Source organism: Balaenoptera musculus, chromosome X (assembly GCF_009873245.2).
Source record: "Balaenoptera musculus isolate JJ_BM4_2016_0621 chromosome X, mBalMus1.pri.v3, whole genome shotgun sequence".
Classification (NCBI taxonomy): domain Eukaryota; kingdom Metazoa; phylum Chordata; class Mammalia; order Artiodactyla; family Balaenopteridae; genus Balaenoptera; species Balaenoptera musculus.
Window position 1 is genome coordinate 92,309,319 of NC_045806.1, and position 22,856 is coordinate 92,332,174.

The 22,856-nt window shown below is 39.6% G+C and overlaps 1 protein-coding gene across 7 annotated transcripts in view; it reads right to left on the minus strand.

Moving 5' to 3' along the window:
• ACSL4 (acyl-CoA synthetase long chain family member 4) overlaps window positions 1-22,108 on the minus strand; it is a 76,729-nt gene extending 54,621 nt beyond the window's left edge. For 4 of the 7 annotated variants that reach the window (XM_036839429.1, XM_036839426.1, XM_036839425.1 and 1 more), the window contains exon 1: window positions 21,918-22,101. The gene's annotated coding sequence lies outside the window, so the exon portion shown is untranslated. Of the gene's footprint in view, window positions 1-21,917 lie in introns of all 7 variants that reach the window. The other 3 variants (XM_036839424.1, XM_036839423.1, XM_036839428.1) reach the window with 2 other exon arrangements.
• Between the last annotated feature and the right edge of the window lie 748 nt (window positions 22,109-22,856).

The window sequence follows — 22,856 nt, forward strand, 5'->3', positions numbered from 1 at the left end:
TTGATAGAATTCACATGTGAAGCCATCTGGTCCTGGACTTCTGTTTGTTGGAAGATTTTTAATCACAGTTTCAATTTCATTACTTGTGATTGGTCTGTTCATATTTTCTATTTCTTCCTGGTTCAGTCTTGGAAGGTTATCCCTTTCTAAGAATTTGTCCATTTCTTCCAGGTTGTCCATTTTATTGGCATAGAGTTGCTTGTAGTAGTCTCTTAGGATGCTTTGTATTTCTGCCGTGTCTGTTGTAACTTCTCCTTTTTCATTTCTAATTTTATTGCTTTGAGTCCTCTCCCTCTGTCTCTTGATGAGTCTGGCTAATGGTTTATCAATTTTGTTTATCTTCTTAAGAACCAGCTTTTAGTTTTATTGATCTTTGCTATTGTTTTCTTTGTTTCTATTTCATTTATTTCTACTTTGATCTTTATGATTTCTTTCCTTCTGCTAACTTTGGGTTTTGTTTGTTCTTCTTTCTCTACTTCCTTTAGGTGTAAGGTTAGATTGTTTATTTGAGATTTTTCTTGTTTCTTGAGGTAGGCTTGTATAGCTATAAACTGCCCTCTTAGAACTGCTTTTGCTGCATCCCATAGGTTTTGGATCGTCGTGTTTTCATTGTCATTTGTCTCTAGGTATTTTTTGATTTCCTCTCTGATTTCTTCAGTGATCTCTTGGTTATTTAGTAACGTTTTGTTTAGCCTCCATGTGTTTGTGTTTTTTACATTTTTTTTCCCTGTAATTCATTTCTAATCTCACAGCGTTGTGGTCAGAAAAGATGCTTGATATGATTTCAATTTTCTTAAATTTACTGAGGCTTGATTTGTGACCCAAGATGTGATCTATCCTGGAGAATGCTCCGTGTGCACTTGAGAAGAAAGTGTAATCTGCTGTTTTTGGATGGAATGTCCTATAAATATCAATTCAATCTATCTGGTCTATTGTGTCATTTAAAGCTTCTGTTTCCTTATTTATTTTCTGTTTGGATGATCTGTCCATTGGTGTAAGTGAGCTGTAAAAGTCCCCCACTATTATTGTGTTGCTGTCGATTTCCTCTTTTATAGCTGTTAGCAGTTGCCTTATGTATTGAGGTGCCCCTATGTTGGGTGCATATGTATTTATAATTGTTATATCTTCTTCTTGGATTGATCCCTTGATCATTATGTAGTGTCCTTCCTTGTCCCTTGTAACATTCTTTATTGTAAAGTCTATTTTATCTGATATGAGTATTGCTACTCCAGCTTTCTTATGATTTCCATTTGCATGGGATATCTTTTTCCATCCCCTCACTTTCAGTCTGTATGTGTCCCTAGGTCTGAAGTGGGTCTCTTGTAGACAGCATATAGATGGGTCTTGTTTTTGTATCCATTCAGCAAGCCTGTGTCTTTTGGTTGGAGTTTTTAATCCATTCACATTTAAGGTAATTATCGATATATATGTTCCTATGACCATTTTCTTAATTGTTTTGGGTTTGTTTTTGTAGGTCCTTTTCTTCTCTTCTGTTTCCCACTTAGAGAAGTTCCTTTAGCATTTGTTGTAGAGCTGGTTTGGTGGTGCTGAATTCTCTTAGCATTTGCTTGTCTGTAAAGCTTTTGATTTCTCCATCAAATCTGAACGAGATCCTTGCCGGGTAGAGTAATCTTGGTTGTAGGTTCTTCCCTTTCATCACTTTAAGTATATCATGTCACTCCCTTCTGGCTTGTAGAGTTTCTGCTGAGAAATCAGCTCTTAACCTTATGGGAGTTCCCTTGTATTTGTCGTTTTTCCCTTGCTGCTTTCAATAATTTTTCTTTGTCTTTAATTTTTGCCAATTTGATTACTATGTGTCTCGGCGTGTTTCTCCTTGGGTTTATCCTGTATGGGACTCGCTGCGCTTCCTGGACTTGGGTGGCTATTTCCTTTCCCATGTTAGGGAAGTTTTCGACTATAATCTCTTCCAATATTTTCTCTGGTCCTTTCTCTCTCTCTTCTCCTTCTGGGACCCCTATAATGCGAATGTTGTTGCGTTTAATGTTGTCCCAGAGGTCTCTTAGTTTGTTTTCATTTCTTTTCATTCTTTTTTCTTTATTCTGTTCCGCAGCAGTGAATTCCTCCCTTCTGTCTTCCAGGTCACTTATCCGTCCTTCTGCCTCAGTTATTATGCTATTGATTCCTTCTAGTGTAGTTCTCATTTCAGTTATTGTATTGTTCATCTGTTTGTTTGTTCTTTAATTCTTCTAGGTCATTGTTAAACATTTCTTGCATCTTCTCGATCTTTGCCTCCTTTCTTTTTCCGAGGTCCTGAATCATCTTCACTATCATTATTCTGAATTCTTTTTCTGGAAGGTTGCCTATCTCCACTTCATTTAGATGTTTTTCTGGGGTTTTATCTTGTTCCTTCATCTGGTACATAGCCCTCTGCCTTTTCATCTTGTCTGTCTTTCTGTGAATGTGGTTTTTGTTCCACAGGCTGCAGGATTGTAGTTCTTCTTGCTTCTGCTGTCTGTCCTCTAGGACCAGCAACCTTATGATACTGATTTTAGAAAATGTTTTGGACAAATCGATTGCATAATATCAAACATTGGACTTACCAAATCTCTTCCTTCCAAGTTTACTCAAGTAGTATGGTGATACATGGGTGATTCTGAATTCACAAGGCCTTTACTAAAATACTAAAGAACTGAACAATAGTTGAAAGAAGTATGTGTTACTTTAAGAGACCTTGACCAGGAATTACTGCTGTGTAATAAACCAAATGTTCCAAAATCCTGGACAATTTTTGCCAGAAGTTACATTTTGTTTTCAAAGCCATGACTCAATAAATATACGTACAGAAAGCACTAACATAATGAACAATAAGCACTCATGAAGCAATATTTTTTTATTAATTTTTATTGGAGTATAGTTGCTTTACAATGTTGTGTTAATTTCTGCTGTACAGTTCGTGAAGCAATAATTTTAGAAGAAAAGTATTAGCATTTTCCTCTACATTAAAGATGAGATTGATAAACTACTTGAAAAGGAAAAATATATTTTTAGAAACACAGACTCTTAGAGCTAAAATATGGCCTGTTTCAACAATTCTCAAAGTATCTGGGGCTGCCAGTTCGTTGTAGTACTACTGTTTATAATATTACATCCCCCACTTTCATTTCTGCCAGGAATAATTTTTATTTGCTGAAACAGACAGCAATGCACTGGGGAATCCATCAAAAGTAGTTCCAATTAAGAATAAAGAAATTATTCATTGTTGCCAAATGTATACAGAAAGGCACTTTTTATCCTGTTGACAGAAGTGTAAATTGGTACAAGCTTTATAGAAAGCAATTTGGCAATAGGCATCCAGACGCTTGAAGTCACATATAACTCATGACTGAATAATTTCACTCTCTACTTCTACGAATATCCTAAGGAAATAGTCCGAGATGCACACACACACAAAAAATGTAGACAATAGTCACCATTGTGATATAAATAACAGAAAAACTGGAAACAACATCAAATGCCCAAAAGGAGATTGGTAAAATAATGATCTATCCTTATGATTGAATACTACACAGTCATCAAGTGCAGTGTTGTCAAAGATATTTAAGGATATGAGAAAACGGTCAAGATACATGAAGTGAAATTGGTTTAAGATGCAACTTAACCAAATATATGCAGGCTACAAGCTGAAATGTTAATCTCTGGGTTGTAGAATTATAGGTGATTTTTAGTTTTGTCCTTCTATTTTTCCCTACATTTTCTAAAACTTCTACAGTGAACATATTACTTTTATCATTCAATACATAAGTAGAAAATACAGCACCAGTCTCAACTAATTCTAGCGTGTGCCTGTGTATATATGTGTGTGTTGATAAATGACAATGAGTATGGCCCTTAAGGCATTTGGCCCCACTCACGTGGTGAAGAGATGCTACAAAAGGAGCCAAAAGTTGACTTCAACCCCACTACGGAAAGAAGATTTGACACTTCTGTTTTTAAACTAGACTCAAAGAAAAATAAACTTCTTTCGCTCATGTAATATGATCTATGAAGCGAGATAAAATGAGTGGGTTTTTTTTCTTGCCATAACTACAATGTTAAATGTTTCCTAAAGCTAAGCATCCCCGTGGTACCCTCTGTCAAAATGTGGCTAACAAAAATTGACTACTACTGGCAAGTGAACAGACAATATCAAAGAGCCAGATAATCATGAGGGGTTCCATACAGATGGAAATACTGTATCAATAATTTCCTTAAAGCCCAGAGTTCCACTCACTTATCCTATTAAAACAAACAGGAACGCAAATGCCAGATGATACCAGCATAAGATTTAATAGGTATGAGAAGAGTCATACTGGCACTCCTCTGCCCCATAAGGAAACCATTTTTCAGCTAACCAGATGAAGGTATCATGGGCAAAAGGCACCAACTGGGTACCCCTTCTTTGCTTACCACACAGGTGATGAAAGGGACGGTGAAGGGAGGGGATTTCAGAAGTCAGCTCTCCATCAGTATCCACTTGTTTACAACCTGAACTCTGGGACCAACTACTCAGAACTTTAGAGGCTATCATCTTACCTAAGAATGTCTTGCTTCAGACGTTCCAATCAACTGTGGTATCAGCTTACTAATGTGTACTAGCTGACTTCAAAAAGCAGTAGGAGGCAGAAAAGGCTGAATCATTTCTTTCCCTCAAAGTTTTCATTTCAAAATGTTTCAGGCAACAGTAAAGTATCATTAAGTAATCTCACTTCCTGTAAGGCCCACACAGCTCTGTGTCCTGCAGTAACCTCGACAGGGCCTAGCAGCACTGAGTTCACAATGCCCCAAAATTCTAAAAGGAACACAGCTGCTACACATACAATTCCACTGCAATATACAATAATACATTTACTGGAAAATTAATGGTTTTACTCCAAAGTAAAGGGAAAGCTACCTGTGGCTGCTGGTTACCTCAATCGGGTTGAGCCAGTGCTTCTGAAGCTACTAAGCTCACAAATTTGAGCTCTACGTGAATTGGTTAAAACAAGGGTAATCACATTTCCCAGCTTGCCTAGGTCTGTCCCCTGGTTTACACATGTTGTCCCAGAGTAATTCTTATCAGAGTGTCCCCCCGCCTTTTGGCAAAAACATCCCTAATGATGACCCTAGTAATAACCCTAACTCTGGTCGCACGGAGAACAAGGCAAGAATGTATAGCTACATCAGCAGAAGCCTACCTTCACTACTGGAAAGACACTTCCAAGTACTAAGTCCTGACTGAATCCACAGTCACATATAAATGGGAAAATAAATGAAACAACCAGCTTTGTGCCATTTAACACACACACACACACACACACACACAAACACACACACGCAACTTTTTATTCCAAGTGTTTCAACGATAACAAATTAGAATCTTAAATAGTTTACATACAACTATTTATAACCCAACTTCTAAAATCTAGAATTAAATTTTAATTAATAATTTCAAACCGAAGTCAGTTCCTCATCTTACAAAGCACATGCTTGTATATTAAGTACATTAAGGACAAATCAGATCTGTTGTAAGAAAATATCTCCACGAATAGGCTTTTAATTCATGTGACTTTTAAAGACTATAGTCCTATTTAAGAAGTTGTGTTTACCCTTTCACTAACTTAACCTAAATCAGAGAAAAGGATATTGCCAAATCAACTTCAGCAAGCAAACAAAAATTCTAGCCTTGCGGGGAATACATACCTTACACTCATTGTTTAAAAATACGACCAATTACAACTCTACAACCGTAGAGTTGCATATCAAATGAGGTATCTGATTCCCAATCAATGATAAAAGACTAAAGCAAACCCGAGACTTTCCGGGCTAACCCAGATGCTGTAAGCTTAAGGAATTTTTCACATTATTTATAAGCTCTAGTTCTTGGAAGAGGCTGTACCCGGTACAGCTTAACGTTCAGTTTTACTAAGAAAGATTTTATTTAACTTGGCCCTTAAAAAGACCACAGATGAACAGGATAAGGCGCTATGCTTCATCAAAGGGTAAAGGGGGGGGGAAGGAGCCGGGGAGGGGGGCAGGACAATGAAGCGCCAGTATCTATAACGCAGCGTCCTGCTGAGGTAGTTGTGAGCCAACGTGCTGGAGCCAGACGGCCTGGGTCCAGTTCCTGGCGCTACCACTTACTAGAATGGGGTGACCTCGGGCAAGTTCTGTGCCCTCTGTGCCTCATTTGCTACAACTCTAAAATGGAGGGAATACTACTCCTACCTCCCGGGACTGGTGTGAAACTTATAAATGAGTTGATCTCACAGCTCGAGCCATCACAAACTTCTTTTAGGTTCTCAAAAGCACGAAGCTTAATGTCTCACCTCTGCGTCTAGCACATCCTTTTCTCTCTGCCAAGAACATTCTCTTCTCCCTTTTCCTGGCTTCCTTTAGGTCTCAGTTTGAATGACGCTTCTAAAAAGCCTTCCTTGACCTCCCCGCTTTACGTCAGGTGCCTCTGCTGTTTCCTCTCCCAGCACAGCACCTAAAAGCGTTCAAGTTTCTGTTCCCCGGCTGGGCTGTAAGCTCTTTAAAGACAGAAGTCATCTCTGTCCCCATCGCTGCTATAATCCCCAGAACCTAGCACAGTCCAGGTACACAGTAGGTGCTTACTAAATAGTTCTTGACTGAAATAACAAGTCATGCTAAAGAGGAAGGAAACCAAAGAATGATTTCCCAGTTAAATCTTTCACTCTATGTGTGTATGCCTCCTCACATCTGAGATACACAGGCGTGCTTCCTCTCATACACTGACAAGCTTGAAATTAAACACAAGAGGGGCCACATTCTGGCAGAGTACAGATTTTACTCCCATTCTGGGTAGGAATCATGACTTCATAAGCAGAGCAAATAAGTCTGCTCAGTATGTTTACACGTATGATTTCATGTCTCATATTCCAAGGCCTTTACTTAAATAAGGATATCACAGCAAAATTATATGGCTAGTGTAGCGCTCTGATTCTTATCAGCTGGGCTAAATGAAACCCGGTACTGCAACTGGCACAGATGGAGAAAAGAAAAGGAAGATGAGACCATAAACATGGGAGAACAGGAAAGAAAGAAAAAAGTGAAAGTAGAGGTGAGAGCAACATCAGCTGCTCGTCTACAAGGTACCACTCGGTGGCGCCAGTGCCCCTGGCTAGCCAATACAGATACAGAACCAGGAGGCAGAGCCGTCAGTCAGCCTGTATTTTCCAGAGCTTCGGCTGGATGATCAGAAGTCTATTTTCAACACGCTGATGGACAGATGCAATTCACCGGAGTTCAAGTTCTCTGCATATGTCATCAACATAGGCATAAGTCTTAAGGATGTTGTGTTTATCAGAGACACCTGGAAGGTGATTTGTCAACATTTTTGCCTGGTGAAATGTTTCAGAGTCAGCTCACCATTCTAAATGCAGAGATTCTCAGTAGAGTGAGAGGCCAGGGGTTCTCCGTGGAGTGAGAACGGAGGAAAGGGATCAGAATGACCTAGAAAGCTTTTTTAAACTATTAGGTTGAACCATATAAAATTGCCAAGAGTTGAAAAGCTGTTACACACAAAAATATAGCAATTTCAAATGGTTCAACCTAATACACACATATTTAGAATCACTGGGTTAATGAGCCATTGTTACTGATAAGAGTGTCCTATTTCTCAGGTTTGTTGGGGGGGAAAACGTTGAGAACACACGCATAGTTTGGCCTTAAATCATGAAGAATTAAGTGAACAAAGAAATGGAAACAAAATAACTAAGGACAGGGAATTCCCCGGCAGTCCAGTGGGTAGGACTTGGCACTTTCACTGCCGGGGGCCTGGGTTCAATCCCTGGTCAGGGAACTAGGATCCCTCAAGCCACTGGCATGGCCAAATAAATAAATAAATAAATAAGGATAGGGAATAGATTAAACTATATTAAAAATAGCAGACATGGGAAGATGTTCACAAAAAAAATTAAATGCTATATTAAGTGTAAAAAAGCAAATTACAAAACGGTATATAAAACACACTTTGTTTTTTAGGGGAATCCAAAAAGGTTTGGGGGATATGGAAGGATATATACTAAAAAATCTCAATAGTTGTCTCTGCGTAGGGGGACGACTGGTACTTTGTTTTTTTTATCCATACATGTTTTCTAAAATAAACATGTATAACAATTTTGGATCCTGGAACAGGAAAAAAATTGAACACTTTGGTAGTAAAACTAGGGAAATCCAAATAAATTCTATAGTTTAGAGTATTGCACCAGTGTCTGTTATGTAAAATGTTAACATTAGGGGGAGCTGGGGAAAAATATCCAGGACCTCTGAACTATCTTTACAAATTCACTGTAAATCTAAAATTATTCCAAAATGAAACATTTATTTTAAAAAATAAGCCATGTATTAAGATCACATTTTTTAAATCCAGAAGAAAAAATCCATTTGGTTAAGAGATTCCTACATTTAAACAAGAATATGGTGGAATAAAACTTCTTTGGTAGAAAGAAGTCTTGGAAGAAGCTATGCCTTCTAGCATGACAACCGAAAGCTGTAAAGACTTAATGACATATGCAGTGGCTTTCATAATATGAAAGTGATGTTATCCTATTGGGCATAGGCTCACTGAAGCAGGAAACAAACGGTTGAGTCTCTATTTTCTTTGGTTTTGTAATCATCACTGCTGAAGACTAACCACCATAAGGACATTTGAGGGAAATAATTAAAAATAAGTATAGCCAGTAACCACCCTTTTCATCTGTAATATTTTTAAAAATTTAGTTTCCCAAATCCTGGGCAGCTACAGGTACATGCACATGCATTCATTCAAGAAAAATTCAATGAGCATTTATTTACCAAGCCCACTCCTTCTGGAGCTTACTGTTCAACAGACAATATTTTAAGAGGACATGAGACTAACATAGAGAGCAGACATATACGTAGAATAGGAAAGGAGGCATACCCATGAGCCAACCCTCAACCCTATAATAATAGCCCAACCAGACTTTTTTAAAAAGTTAATAATAATAGCTACCCTCTGGGATTATCCAGTTATACCTGTTGATGCTTAGGTACCAGCTGGCTTGCTCAAAATGGATTTTTTAAAATTTCCTTTAAATATTGGGGCAAGGAAAATTATGCAAAGCCTGAAAATGAGGTTCTGAAAAGGAATAAAGGAAAGGACAATGCAGAGCTAAAAACACAAACAGAAAACTAAAAGGTCTGGATCAATTTCATCTGCAGACTACTATCCACCTGTTACAAACAGGTTATAACCTTCTGGTTCTAATCCTCCAGCAAGTGTAAAATTTGGAATAGGTTAGTTCCGCTGCAGAACACACCCAAGGGAGGTTTCCTTACTCGTAGGTTTCCTTACTCGTAGGTTTCCTTACTTGTAGGTTTCCTTACTTGAGTATTGACAGTGTGTCAATATAAGGCACTTTTGCAGAAGATGAGATCCAAAACAAGAATTTCAAAAACAGATTTAAAGAGAAGCACCAGTGTACTAAAAACTCCCCAGCAGAGCAGAAGTCTTTTTCCCATCTCAATGAGACACTGTTTAAGGAAGGGGAGTTATGTGTCCCCATAAAAAGGTCAGCCAAGAAACTTGCTATAACTTCCAACAGTGTTGATATTTCCGACCAGCAGATATCACCCATTTATCCCTAAAGCATTTAACTTCCGCTGTATCTACGATGGGTAATTTGCCTTTAAAACATCCCTTTGCAGTTATTTCTGTGAATAGTTAAGCGAAAATACATCATCTTTAAATTAGGTTATAATTCAATCCTCCTGGAAGCATCTGCAAACAATGTGAGCAGCAGTAAAAGGTAAAGGCAGTTCGCTTCCTCATGTACTATACGGGGCAACCTGCTGCTTACTCTTCTTCAAAAGCAAAACTAAGGTCAACACAGAGGACGTTCTGAAAACAAACGTTCTCTGTTAAGCATACATCTTGAGGCCTGATGGTTGTGTGACAGCAACAGGCCAGATTTTTAAAGAATAAGAAAAGGGATTATCAGAATGCTTCCAGCACCTCCATCTTATGGTTTCCAGGGTTGCTATGCCTGAAAGTAGAAGAGAAAGGCATTGAGGTTCGGCGCCCGGTGCCAAGTCCAGGCAACATCCTGATCTTTCATCAGCAATGGGGTATTGCCGGTAAAAGCAAGAAAAAAAAAATTTTTTTTTTAAAACAAGGTCTAGCAATCGCAGGACATGGCCCCAGATCTGGCCAAGTACCAAACTCAAATTCTAAAAGTTTAGCTCATTCCACAGAACAATTTTATGCAACCCAAATATGTAACTGTATGACTTTGAAACATCATTGATTTTCTTTCACACAGGAGGCAGAGGTCAGCAGCAGAGGCAACAAATCTAAGAATTGATTTTCCATCCTAAACAGACTCCTAATCACTCCTCTCAAAGCAGAAGAAACAATTTCTCATGATCTCATGACAAAATGTTATGACATCTAGAAGAGACCAGACAAATAAAATGACCTTAGTGTCACATTAGCTAGGAATGATGCAAAATTAAAGAAATCAACTCTTGGTTGAAAAGCAATTCTTTCAGCCAAAATTAGCTGCTTCAAAATGAGTTGCTTGCATCTCATCAAAGTCATTAAAGTAACATATATGTGTTTCATAACAACAATCCTGTCTTTGGAAAAACAGAGTTTTGACTCACTTTTGCAGATTTCCACCGGAGACTGTGATAGCAGATTAAACACTGCAAGGCTTCTCAACACACTCTTAGCTTAGGAACCCAATAGGCTACAGCTGGTTTTTTAAATATGTCTCTAAAGAACAAACTGGAGTTGAGATTCCTAGTTTTCAAAACCCAAGGTACGCTCTGGCTAGAGACCATATGTTCATGGCCAACTCTCACTCCTTTGATCATGCCCTAGTATAGCACTGACCTCCTATTTCCTGTGGGCAGTGCCCTAAGCAACATGACCCTTCAATCAAAGGCAGGGAGGGAGGTGGTCAACAGTCTTCCTCACTTGAGGACAGTTAGAAGCTAGATTGTATGGAAGCACTTTCTCCCTAAGAGGTTAAAAAAAAAACCCTACAATCTTTAGGGTTAGGGGCTTTTTGAGAAAAAGATCAGCTGTCTGAAAGTTAAGTTAGGAACGACCCTCCCATTGCACCACATGTACTATATCACTGCAATCATAGGCCAATCACTCCACACAAACATTTCATATAACCAGATAACAACGGCTCAAATGCAGGGTACCACTGAGACAAGACAGAGATTGGGAAGCTATCTGAGCACTGGAATATTCTTCCCCCAAGAGCCAAGTAGAATATTCTTCTACCTTTGCAGAGCCCTTATGCTTACAGTGACTCCAGAATGACCCTACTGAGCTAGGATTCAAGTCAGCCGGCAGGGCAAGTACAAGTATCTTTTTAACCCTAATGAACACTTTGTACTTCTGGGGTTGATCACCCCTCATTCAATTCTACTCAGTCCTAAAAGAAAGGTGTAAAAGTGAGGTTGGGGGGCTTCCCTGGTGGCACAGTGGTTGGGAGTCCGCCTGCCAATGCAGGGGAAATGGGTTCGAGCCCTGGTGCAGGAAGGTCCCACATGCCGTGGAGCAACTAAGCCCCTGCGCCGCAACTATTGAAACCCACGTGCCTAGAGCCCGTGCTCCTCAGCAAGAGAAGCCACCGCAATGAGAAGCCCGTGCGCCGCAATGAAGAGTAGCCCCTGCTCGCCGAAACTAGAGAAAGCCCGCGCGCAGCAACAAAGACCCAATGCAGCCAAAAATAAATAAATAAATAATAATTAAAAAAAAAAAGTGAGGTTGGGGAACTCCATTTCAAAACATGGATTTAAAAAGGAGGTGGGAGATTCACCAGGGAAGTTTCCATTTTGCAGTTGTCTTTTCTAAAATTACTTGCAAAGAAGTAAATTCTTTGGGGGATACTTCCTAAAGAAAGCTACTCCCTTACTAACAGTTTAATATTCAACAATCTCTTGGTGATCAAGAGAATATTAAAATTAATGTAAATATGTGCATAAATTAAAAACCTGCTTCCACATAAAAACCCGGGCCTTTATACTTGACACTAAAAACAAAATCTAAGCAAAGGAATCCAAAAATTTCTGGTGGAAAATCTGTGTTATATAATGTCCTTACGAGTTCATTCTGCTTAAAAATGTATAATGTATAACTATATTTGAATGAATATGCTAATACTGACATTCCTTTCTATTGGGGGAAATAAACGCTACACAGCTTTCCATCTGCAGGTTGCTATAATCCACCAAACAGTGAGCCTGAACCATGACTCTTCTAGTTTCCAGAGTATGGAAACCACCTGCTTCACAGAAATTCTAACCTACTCCTGTAAGGAAGTGCCTGGGCACAAACGGAATCCCAAATATTTCACCAAAGGCTTTAAACCATCCTAAACTAACTTTGCACCAAATCCTGAAGGTCTCTGTGGTTCCAAGTACAAGAATACCATTATCCTAGGCTGCTTTTCTCTTTCCTGCTCTATTTGTCTGAAACACATTCATCTGACAGTTGTTTGTGGCTAGTTCTGCCCAGTTCTACCCCTCAGTCAAGTGATGGTTTTTCAATTAGTCTTTTAAGCTATGCCTCAACTTAGTATCTTCAGTGGTCATGGGGAACATAGCATCTTTTACTTGGATGCATTCCGTGAGATACTAGCGCTAGTTCTGCCTTCTCTTCTGTTTCCAAAGCCATAACTGAACTTTAAGCTCATTCAACCAAGTTCCTGTTTCCTGTCTGCGGGAAATGTTCAGCTTTCAGTTCATTTGAGAAGCAGAAATGACTAACGTATTCTGAGAATAACGAATGATCACCATCTCAGCGGGAGCAGCTCTGCCCATTTCTGCAGGCTTTCCCTGATGACTCATCACTCGGGTACCCCCAGGGGAGTGGTCCTTCAAAACCCTATCATTACTGTTTTTTGGAGTATTAAAATGCTTTAGGCACATATTGAAGGTAATAAACAGGATACCTAAGAGAAAACAGGTATTTCACCATGCCTTCCACTGCCTTAACTTCTTAACAACCACTAGAAGCCACCATAAATATTTCCAATACCTCTGTTAAAAGCCTCATCTCACATGTCCCTGTCATTAATCAAGCGAGAAATGGGAAACCTCTATTCTGACTCCCACATAAAATCTGCTAACTTCACAGCGCCTATGAAAGAAAAATCCTCTTGCTGTGAAATCAATTCCAGAAAGGCCAAAATGCACAAGATGCACAGCCTTGGAGAGCGGCAATGCTATTTCAATCGTCATAACAAAAATATGAGTAGCTATGCTGGGCCATCACATTAACACAATTGTCTACAAGGTAGAATCTTCTTTTATTAAATACTCTATTGAATTCATCATAAACTAAGGTCTTTTCACCTCTAAGTCCCACAGCATAAACCCAGAAAAGGTTATAAAGAGCCTACGGCGGATGTGCTTAATAAATGCTTCTAGAGGACATGTGAGGAGCAGAATACGTACATACTTGCCCAAATCAAACACAGTTCTCCTAATGTTCAATTTTATATACTATAGACTGAGTTACCATAGACAAAAATTCATGTTGCCACAGAGACCTAGATTTTCTTTACTTTTATAAGTTGTGAAAGAACACAACTAAGCCCACACATTTACCAAAAATTAGAGCGGTTGGTTTTTCTTTGAACCAAAATAACTGTTCAAGCTCAGTTTTAAAATCTTCATTAAAACCAAACTCCACCCAAAAGATTCCTAATGACATTTTAATACATTGCACTTATACATCATTACTAGTAACTACAATTTAAACAACGTGTGCATAAATTCCAAACAGAACTGAACTGGTTTAACATTGAGGATTTTTTAATTCCTTGGTTATTTACTTTTGGTGGCCATGACTTTAAGATTATAGTTTGTCCTAGAAACCAGTTATTTTAAGTAGAACACTACATTTACATGGCACAGTGTTGTTCTTTTTCCCACTAAGATGTCTTTTTCACTTATTCAGAGTTACCGAACGTGAAAGATGCTCACAGTATACAGTCAAGTTAAAGGAAGCAAATTACAAATCGGTATGCACAGTAAGAACCCATTTTTGTAGAAAGAAGACACATATGTTTGCACACATGCATGTGTGCACACGTGTGCATGCAAGTATCCATACATGTGTGTACACAAACGTGTCCCCAAAAGTTGACAATAGATCTCCCTGGGTATGGGATTATGGTGCTCTTATTCTTCTTTATACTCATATTTTCAGGGCAGAAAATTTAGATAATACAAATAGTACTTTAACAAAGGGAGAAAATTATTTTTAAAAACTACCTGAGTGCTCTCCAAATACAAGGCACTCACTCCATTTCAGAATCGCATTGTAATTATCCTCCAGTGTGTAATGTTGCATATGAGGAATCTGTATAATTACTATCAAAATAGTAATCATAAATTAAAATGCATTGTAGAATTGTATAGGGTAAAATGTATAAGTATCTCTATACTGCCTTCCTCTAACACCACTCCCTTTTGCCCTAGAGATAACCATTTGTGGTGCATATCGATCACACTTTTTTGTATTAACCATATGCATGGTAAGGTTTTGTTCTTTTAGATAAGTGGAATCATGGTATACGGACTGTTCTATAACTCCCTCCTCTGCCCCCCCCCACCTTTAACAACATATTTTGGAACTCCTATGTCAGTTTATATAGGTCTGAAGGGTTTCTTTCCTTTAATAGCCCCATGTTATTCCATAGAACAGCATGTCATTATTTAAATCATTCCCCTTCTGATGGACATTTAGGTTGCTGCCAAGTTTTCACTGTTATGACCAGTTTCACTGCATTGAAATCTTGTATGCATCTTTATACAAATGTGCAGATATTTCCTTAGAATAGCTTCCTACAGAATTGCTGGGTCAAAATATATGCATATTTAAAAAATGAGAGGATTTTAGTACCCTCTATCAAAAAGCTACACAATTTGCACTCTCATTAACAGTGTATGAGAGTGCCCATTTCTTTCAAAAAGTGGATATTATAGTTTTTGCCAATGTATTTGGTAAAAAAAAAAAAAAAAGGTTTTCATTTCCCTAATTACTAGAATGAATTTGAGTATCTTTTCTTTTTTAATCATCATTTCAATCTCTTCTTATGTGAAAGGCCAATTCATAACCCTGTGCCACTTTTTCTAACAGGTGCCTTTTTCTTATTGATCTGTAGGAGCTCTTTACATATCATAGATATTACACAGTAGAAACCTTTTTATCTAATGTTATTTGGAACACTTGATTAGCTAACTGAAAAGGTCAACTAAGGTGAACAGTCATAAGAAAATATGCACATGACAAACATTTCATTTTATCTTCATTTTATCAGTGGTAAATGTACACTCGTTCATCAAACTTTTGATAAAGGGCCAAGAAGCCAAGACCTTTCTTTAACTCCAGGCCCACAGACTGTAAGGAAACTTAATTTGAATTCTTAGATAATGTAGAACTTCAAAGAACTTAAAAGACACTTGCAAGGAACTATGAGTAGAGAACCCTTCAGATTTTTATATTTATTTTATACAAATCTTTTATCGTTGTCTTACCCACACCTAATTATACAGTAATAACTTGCTTTCATCAACTCTTTCCAAAGCATACCATATGTTTTGTTATAATAAACCTATCCCCCAGCTTCAACAATTGTCTATACGTGCTGAATTTTATTTCTTTCGCATCTCTATGCACTCCGTACCTCAACCCCCATATAATCTGAAGCAAATACCAGACATCATATCATTTCATATGTAAATTTTCAGTAAGAACTTCAATTCCCCACTACTCAGACTGTATCACATTATAAAACATGAAAATAAATTACATATTTACAAAAACAAGAACAACGAGCATATATAGGTTCAGTAATAAAAGCATCTGTTGTGGGGCTTCCCTGGTGGCGCAGTGGTTGACAGTCTGCCTGCCAATGCAGGGGACACGGGTTCGAGCCCTGGCCTGGGAAGATCCCACATGCCGCAGAGCGACTAGGCCCGTGAGCCACAGTTGCTGAGCCTGTGTGTCTGGAGCCTGTGCTCCGCAACAAGAGAGGCTGCAATAGTGAGAGGCCCACGCACTGCGATGAAGAGTGGCCCCCACTTGCTGCAACTAGAGAAAGCCCTCGCACAGAAACGAAGACCCAACACAGCCATAAATAAGTAAATAAAATAAATAAATAAATAAATAAAAAAAAAAAAAAAAAAAAAGCATCTGTTGTACTGGTGGGTCCACAAGCCTGGCTTACCTGAGACCAACCGACTAATAGCAAGTGTTCAGTGCACAGTGTATTTTACAAAAGAAATGAGTATCATTTAATATGGTGAGTCAGTTAAGTAGAAGTCAACAAAAGCTTCCAGTGCATATGTAGAAGTTATTTTCCCCCAGTCTGTCATATGCCTTTTTAACTTTGTTATGGTGTCTTGTGCTTTCCAGAAATTTTAAAAATATATACTTAGATGTTTAAAATACATCCTTAATGTATCTTTGTGTATGATGTGAGGCTGAGATCCATTTCTTTCCAAATATACAGCCCACGGTGCTAACTCAATTTCCATTTTCAACATTACTTGTAGGTAGGACGTTTAAAACAACTAAAGTATGAACTTCTAACTTACGAAAGGAAGCTGTGCAAACAAAATAATAAACCAACAGTCTTAAGGTCAGCTTGATAGGCTCGAACTACTATGTATTTAAAGATCACAGAAGTTTGCGGAGCAGGAGCAACAGTACTGCCATACCTGGCTCCGTCATTACCACTCTGGCTCACAGCAGGCTCTCCAAAGGACATCGCAACTGGATAGGCCTGCTTCTGAATCTCACTATTTGCCATGCTTGTAAATTGACATTCACACTGAAATACCGCACACTTGACGACAACGACAACAAAATCAGCCTTCCCAACCCTCTATCCATTCCTTAATGCTGCTCCTAGACGACAGTGCCTTCAGACTTAGTTAAAGAAAATGAATACACTGTTCTGAACCACAATTTCCCATGGAAATATACCTAAAAGATACTAAAAGTCAAGGTAAAGTTTGTCAAATTTCCTTTATAACATAGAGACTCAATAATTTTTAAGGTTGCTTTAATCTCTGGGCAAACTTTTTGGGTAAAATTTACCAGAGAGTAAATTGGCTTTTAGGGCCGTAAGTTCTCTGTTTCAACTCTGACATTGTATTTTGAATGCAGCCAGACAATACATAAATGAGTGGATGTTTTTATTCATAAAAACAGGTGGTGGGCAGGATTTGGCCACCAGCAGTATTTTACCAGCCCTTGTCTTATACCAATGATTGATCTTTTTCAAATCCACTACCCTGGCTATACACTTATTTGAGCAAATATGGTGACGCTGAAGGGACAAGTAATAATGTCAGTACCACCTTACAGAAATGAATACTCTAAAAATCGATCACTAAGCTCTTCCTGTAAGTTCTCATAATATGAGCACATATATTTTTCAAAATATAACACTGTAAGTCACCTTAAAACTAATGCTCATTTTAAAAGATAATTAAAATGAACATTAAGTAGCTACTATAAAAGAAAAACATGCAGTCTAGACAGACAAATTCAACAGTCTTCTATTCACTATTCTGAGTAGCAAAAGCCTACTAAATCTATCATCATATTCGCAACTTCACTACTTAAAATGCAGACGCACACTTTCAAAGTACATTTAAATGAAAACACGATTTTTTTTCTTTGGACTACTTACCACAAATGTTGATTAGAAACTATACAGTTTTGCCAAAATATTTTAAAATTAGAAAGTGAAACCAAAAATCTCCTTGGCATATGACGTGTCTACTTAATTTTAAAATATTAATTTTAATGTTTCATTTGACTGCCTGGTAAGGCAGAAATTATATTTTAAGGCACAAAAGGATGGCAGCCATTTTTTTTTTTTATTTTTTTTTTTTATTTTTTTTTTTTAGCCATTTTAATATAGTGAGAGCACGTATATGAGTATGTACACACACTGTAAGTCATCAAGACCACTAGTTCGAAGAATACATCTGAGCTCCAGGATTGCTCAAAGAAAAAAATATTCACACTGCTTACAGAAGTACTGGATGTTATACAGAACAGCAAGGAATAAAATTAAATAACAAAGGTACATAAGACCCCTTGACACCAAAGGCATGATCCATAAAAGGAAAAATTGATAAACTGGACCTCATCAAAACTGAAGATTTTTGTTCTGCGAAACCTCCCTGTGAAGACGACGAAAAGGCAAGCTGCAGGATGGGAGAAGATATTTGCAAACCATGTAGCCAACAAAGCACTAGTATTAAGAATATATAAAGAACTCTCAGAACTCAACAGTAAAAAAAAAAAAAAAAAAATCCAACTAGAAAATGGACAAAAGACATGACCACACATTTCACTGATGAAAATACAGAGATGGCAGATAAGCACATGAAAAGATGTTCAACATCATTAGCCACCAGGGAAATGCAAATTAAAACTATGCAAGATATCACTATATACATATCTATCAGAATGGCTAAAATAAAAAATAGTGACAACACCAAGTGTTAGCAAGGATGAGCACTGCTGGGGCACGGGCGGGGGTATGTAAGATGGCACAGTCACTCTGGAAAGCAGTTCGGCAGTTCCTTATAAAACTAAACGTGCAACTACCATACGAACAGCAACTGCACTCTTGGGCAACTATCCTAGAGAAATGGAAATTTATGTTCATACAAAAACCAGTACACAATTGTTCATAGGAGCTTTATTCATAATAGGTTACAAAATACGGGAAATAGCCAGATGTCCTTCAATGGGTGAACGATTAAACTATAATACATCCACAGCATGGAATACAACTCAGGAATGAAAAGGAACTAACTATTGATACAGGACACATTCCCTGCATGAATCTCCAGGGAATTACACGGAGTGAAAAATAGTCAATCTCAAAAGATTACATATCACATGATTTCATTTGTATACCATTCTTGAAATGACAAAATTATAGGCAAGGAAAACAGATCAGTGGTTGCCAGGGATCAGGGAGGGAGGGAGGTGGCTGTGGCTATAAAAGGGCAACATTAGAGACCTTTGGGGTGTTGGAATTGTTCTGTACCTTGACTGTGGTGGTAGTCACACAAATTTACACATATGGTAACACTGCATAGAACTAAATACACACACGCAAGTGAGTGGATGTAAAACTGGAGATCTCTGAATCAGGTGGATGGCCTGTATCTGTCTCAGTTTCCTTGTGACATTATGCTACAGTTATGCCAGATGTTACCACTGGGGAAAATTAAAGGGGATTATTTTTATGATTGTATGAGAAGCTACAACTATCTTAAAATAAACAGTTAAAAGAGAAAGGAAGAAAAAGAATATATAAGACCAGCCAATAGCAGGAGTGGAAAAAATAAAGCTTTCATTTTTGCTAAAGTCTCAATAACTGAAAGTCAAGGAAAGAAAAAAAAAAAAGGAATGCCAAGAAGAGAGTCTACAGGCTACAATTAATACAATCATCTCCTCCTCCCCTGGGGAGCCTTAACTTCCCCAGGATTTTGCTTCTGTTCCTGATTTGACTGTTGTTAATAAAAATAAACTGACATAAAAACTGTCTCTCCAAAACTCCCACCATCATCACCTCCATCCTGGACTATAAAACTAAACCTTGCAGGGTAAGGATTGTCTTCTTAACCATCATATCCTAGTGGCCTGGCACAAAATACGTGACAGATGGAGGAACAAGATAAGTTGAATGAACGAACAAATGAATGAATGACTGAGATGCCTGCATAGTCTTTTCAAGCGCCTAGCCAATTACAGTTACAAGGCAGTATGTACACATTCCCGTACAAATTTCTTAAGAGCCCTGAATGTTTAAAAAAAAAAAAAGTGTGGTATGCACACCCTTCACTTGCAAGCCTAAGTTAGCAATACCTGACTTTTGTAAAATGCTTCCCAATTTATAGACTTCCACATATAGTCATTCATTTGATAAGGATGAATTAAGAATTATGCATATATAGATTGGAACTAGTGTAAGCAGATCTTTCAGAAAAACGTTCTAAGTAACTAAGGATTTACCTTAGCTTATTTTAACTAAGGATTTACGGCACAGCCTTAACGCAAATTGTGATATATATATATATATATATATTTTTTTTTTTTTTTCAAATTGGGGGACTTATACGGATTATTCTGCCAACATCAAGACCCTTTGACAGATGCAAAAATGAAGAGAGGTAAAGCGACTTATTCAAGGTTATACCATCAGCCAGCACTGGAACTGGCACCTGAGCCTCTCCGGAGTCCCAATTCATTTCTCTTCTCACTGAATTGGGCAAGCCTCTCCTTTCTCCACCCATCTCACCCCTACCCAAAACACTCAAACAAAAATCGTAATCTGAATCGCTTATTTTTAAAATGGGGCTTTTAGGGGGAAAATTGAATTTATTCAAGATGTTAATTGTTGCATTACACCTTCTGTGGATTTTTAGGTGTCAAATTACTTCTCCTATCAGAACAATAAGGTACTTTATTCTGTGGTGCGAGCAGACTAACAGTTTAATGTTTCATCCTCCACCTAAATGGCAGAGAGGGTGTTAATTATTACAGGAGTCTTACAAGTCTCACACTTCTTTTCAATCGAAAAGATGAGCTATATTACAATCCAAGGAAGAGGCCTCACACTATTAAAATCTTGACTGATATGCTCATTGACAGAACAGTCATTGGATCTCTGCTTACAGCCTTATGTATCAAGAGCAGTTAAAACTATTTGTTAGAGGCGATATAAAAGAAAAAGTAACGTGGCAAGCAACTACCGGGAAATGAGGATTTCATCAGGTTAAATCTCCGTTATGCTGCAACATGTTACTAAGCATGAGTTTAGAGGTCCTAGAATCAAAACACTAGAAGGAACCTTCGTTCAACATCCTCATTTTTGTAAATGAGGAAACTGAGGCGTTGATTAAACCATTAACCAATAAAGCAGACTGCTTACTTTTTCAAAGGGATTCATTTAAATGCCATTTCGCCCTTATTCTCCATCTCGCCGTTTCTTAGAGGGATGATTTTTTTTTTTAAGGTGAAAAGAACGATTAGAGCAAAGTCATTTCAAGAGGGTGAAAAAAAAATGCCTTTGAAGGAGGAGATGGCTGGAGTGAAGAGAAGAAATGACGTCTTATTTAAAATATGTAACCCCTTAATGGGGGTTAGGCAGTGAATCATATTCTCCTCGATTCTTCTCTGTGCTATTGACATCGACCACAGTTCTTTTCTGTAGGGCAATCGAATGAGAGGAAGAGGAAGTGAATACAGCTGATGCTAAATATACAGCACCCATGGAGAACAGGGATGTAGATAGGTAGAACAGGAAAAAATAAGAGCATGTTTCTGCTAGAAACCAGCCGTTTTTCTAACCTACCGAAAGATACGGAAGCTAAGAGGATATCGGAAGCTAGGGCATCCCACAAATTCGAAGGGCGGATGCTTCTAGGGCCAGAGAGATCCCCTAGCTCTCAGATATAGAGAGACTCGAAGGGGACAAAATGGAGTTGAGGTCCAGGAGCGCCCTAAAGGTCGTTTGGAGGTCTGGCGAGCCCCTGATGTGCTCATTTGGAAAGGGTCATGGCAAAGCCTAGTACCCCGATCGGGAAGATGCTTTTGGCTCTCGGAGGGCGGTGAGCGGCAGGAAGAGGCAGGCCAGGGTCTCGAGGACCCCAGACCTCAGCAAACGAGATGATACCGGGACCTCGGGAATCTTCCTGGCCCCGGAGGAGGCGGGAGGGTGGAACGCCCGGGCTCCAGAAGAAAGCGAGCGGATTCCGGTAATGGAAACGTCCCCTCAACCTCCTCCGGGCTCAGGTGTGGGACGACAGCTTGGCCGGAGCGGGGGCCCCGGCACAGCGACAGGGCAGGGGTTGCCGGGGCAGGAGCCACGCCGGCCGGGGTTACTCACCGGAGGCGCTGCCTGCGGCGTCTCCGCAGCCGGCCAAAGCTCGACACGCGAGAGGCTGGTGGAAAGGAGCCGCGTGCCCGCTAGTGCTGGGGCGAGGAGGGGCGCGCCACGGAGGCCGGAGAAAAAGCCGCAGCGGCGCGCGCACACACGGAGGGCCGGCGGAGGAGAAGGCGGAGCGAGGCGCAGCGCGGCGCGGGCCCGGAAAAGACGCGCCCGGAGGGGCGGGCGGAGCGGGGGCGCGCGGTGGTGTGGCACAGCCGGCCGAATCGCCGGCGAAGGCGCGCTCGGCCCACCCACGCTCCCGCCTCCGCTCACCCCGACGTCAGCCGAAAAGGAGGGCCCGAGCGGGCCGCTAGCGGCGGGGCGGGGGGGTGTTCGGTGTGCTCCGGGGGTGCTGAGCCCGCTAACGGCTCCCCGCGGGCTCACCGCAGGGTCCAGCTCCACTCCCCGGGGCCGGGTGATTGAGCGTGTTTTCGGGAGGTCCGGGCGCCTGATTTCAGCGAGGTGCAGAATGGACCCACTCCCGCACCTGCGCTCCCTTCCCAGGACTCCACCCCAGAATGAAAGTTCCCCTCGGGTCGTCTTCCAGCTGCCCTGTCAAGATATTCATCTTGGGACTTCACTGCTCTTCCTATAGAGAGAGATCTTAACGTTCTTTGCCTAAGACATCCTGCTTCTCCAAGCCCCAGCTAACGCCTCTCTTCCCTTTATCTCGCCTCTCACTGCGTTAAGACCCCATCCAGCCATCCCCACTTATGAAATATCACAAGAATGCAGGGTTTTCACTTAATGCCTTGCATTTCCACGATGGTATAATGGCAAAAGAGCGCATAACTGATAAGGAAATGTCACCGCAGCACTATGACATCTTACTGGCCCCGACTGTTGCTTCTGAGCCAGTCCTACAAATACTGTTCCTAAGAGATTCAAGAAATTGTT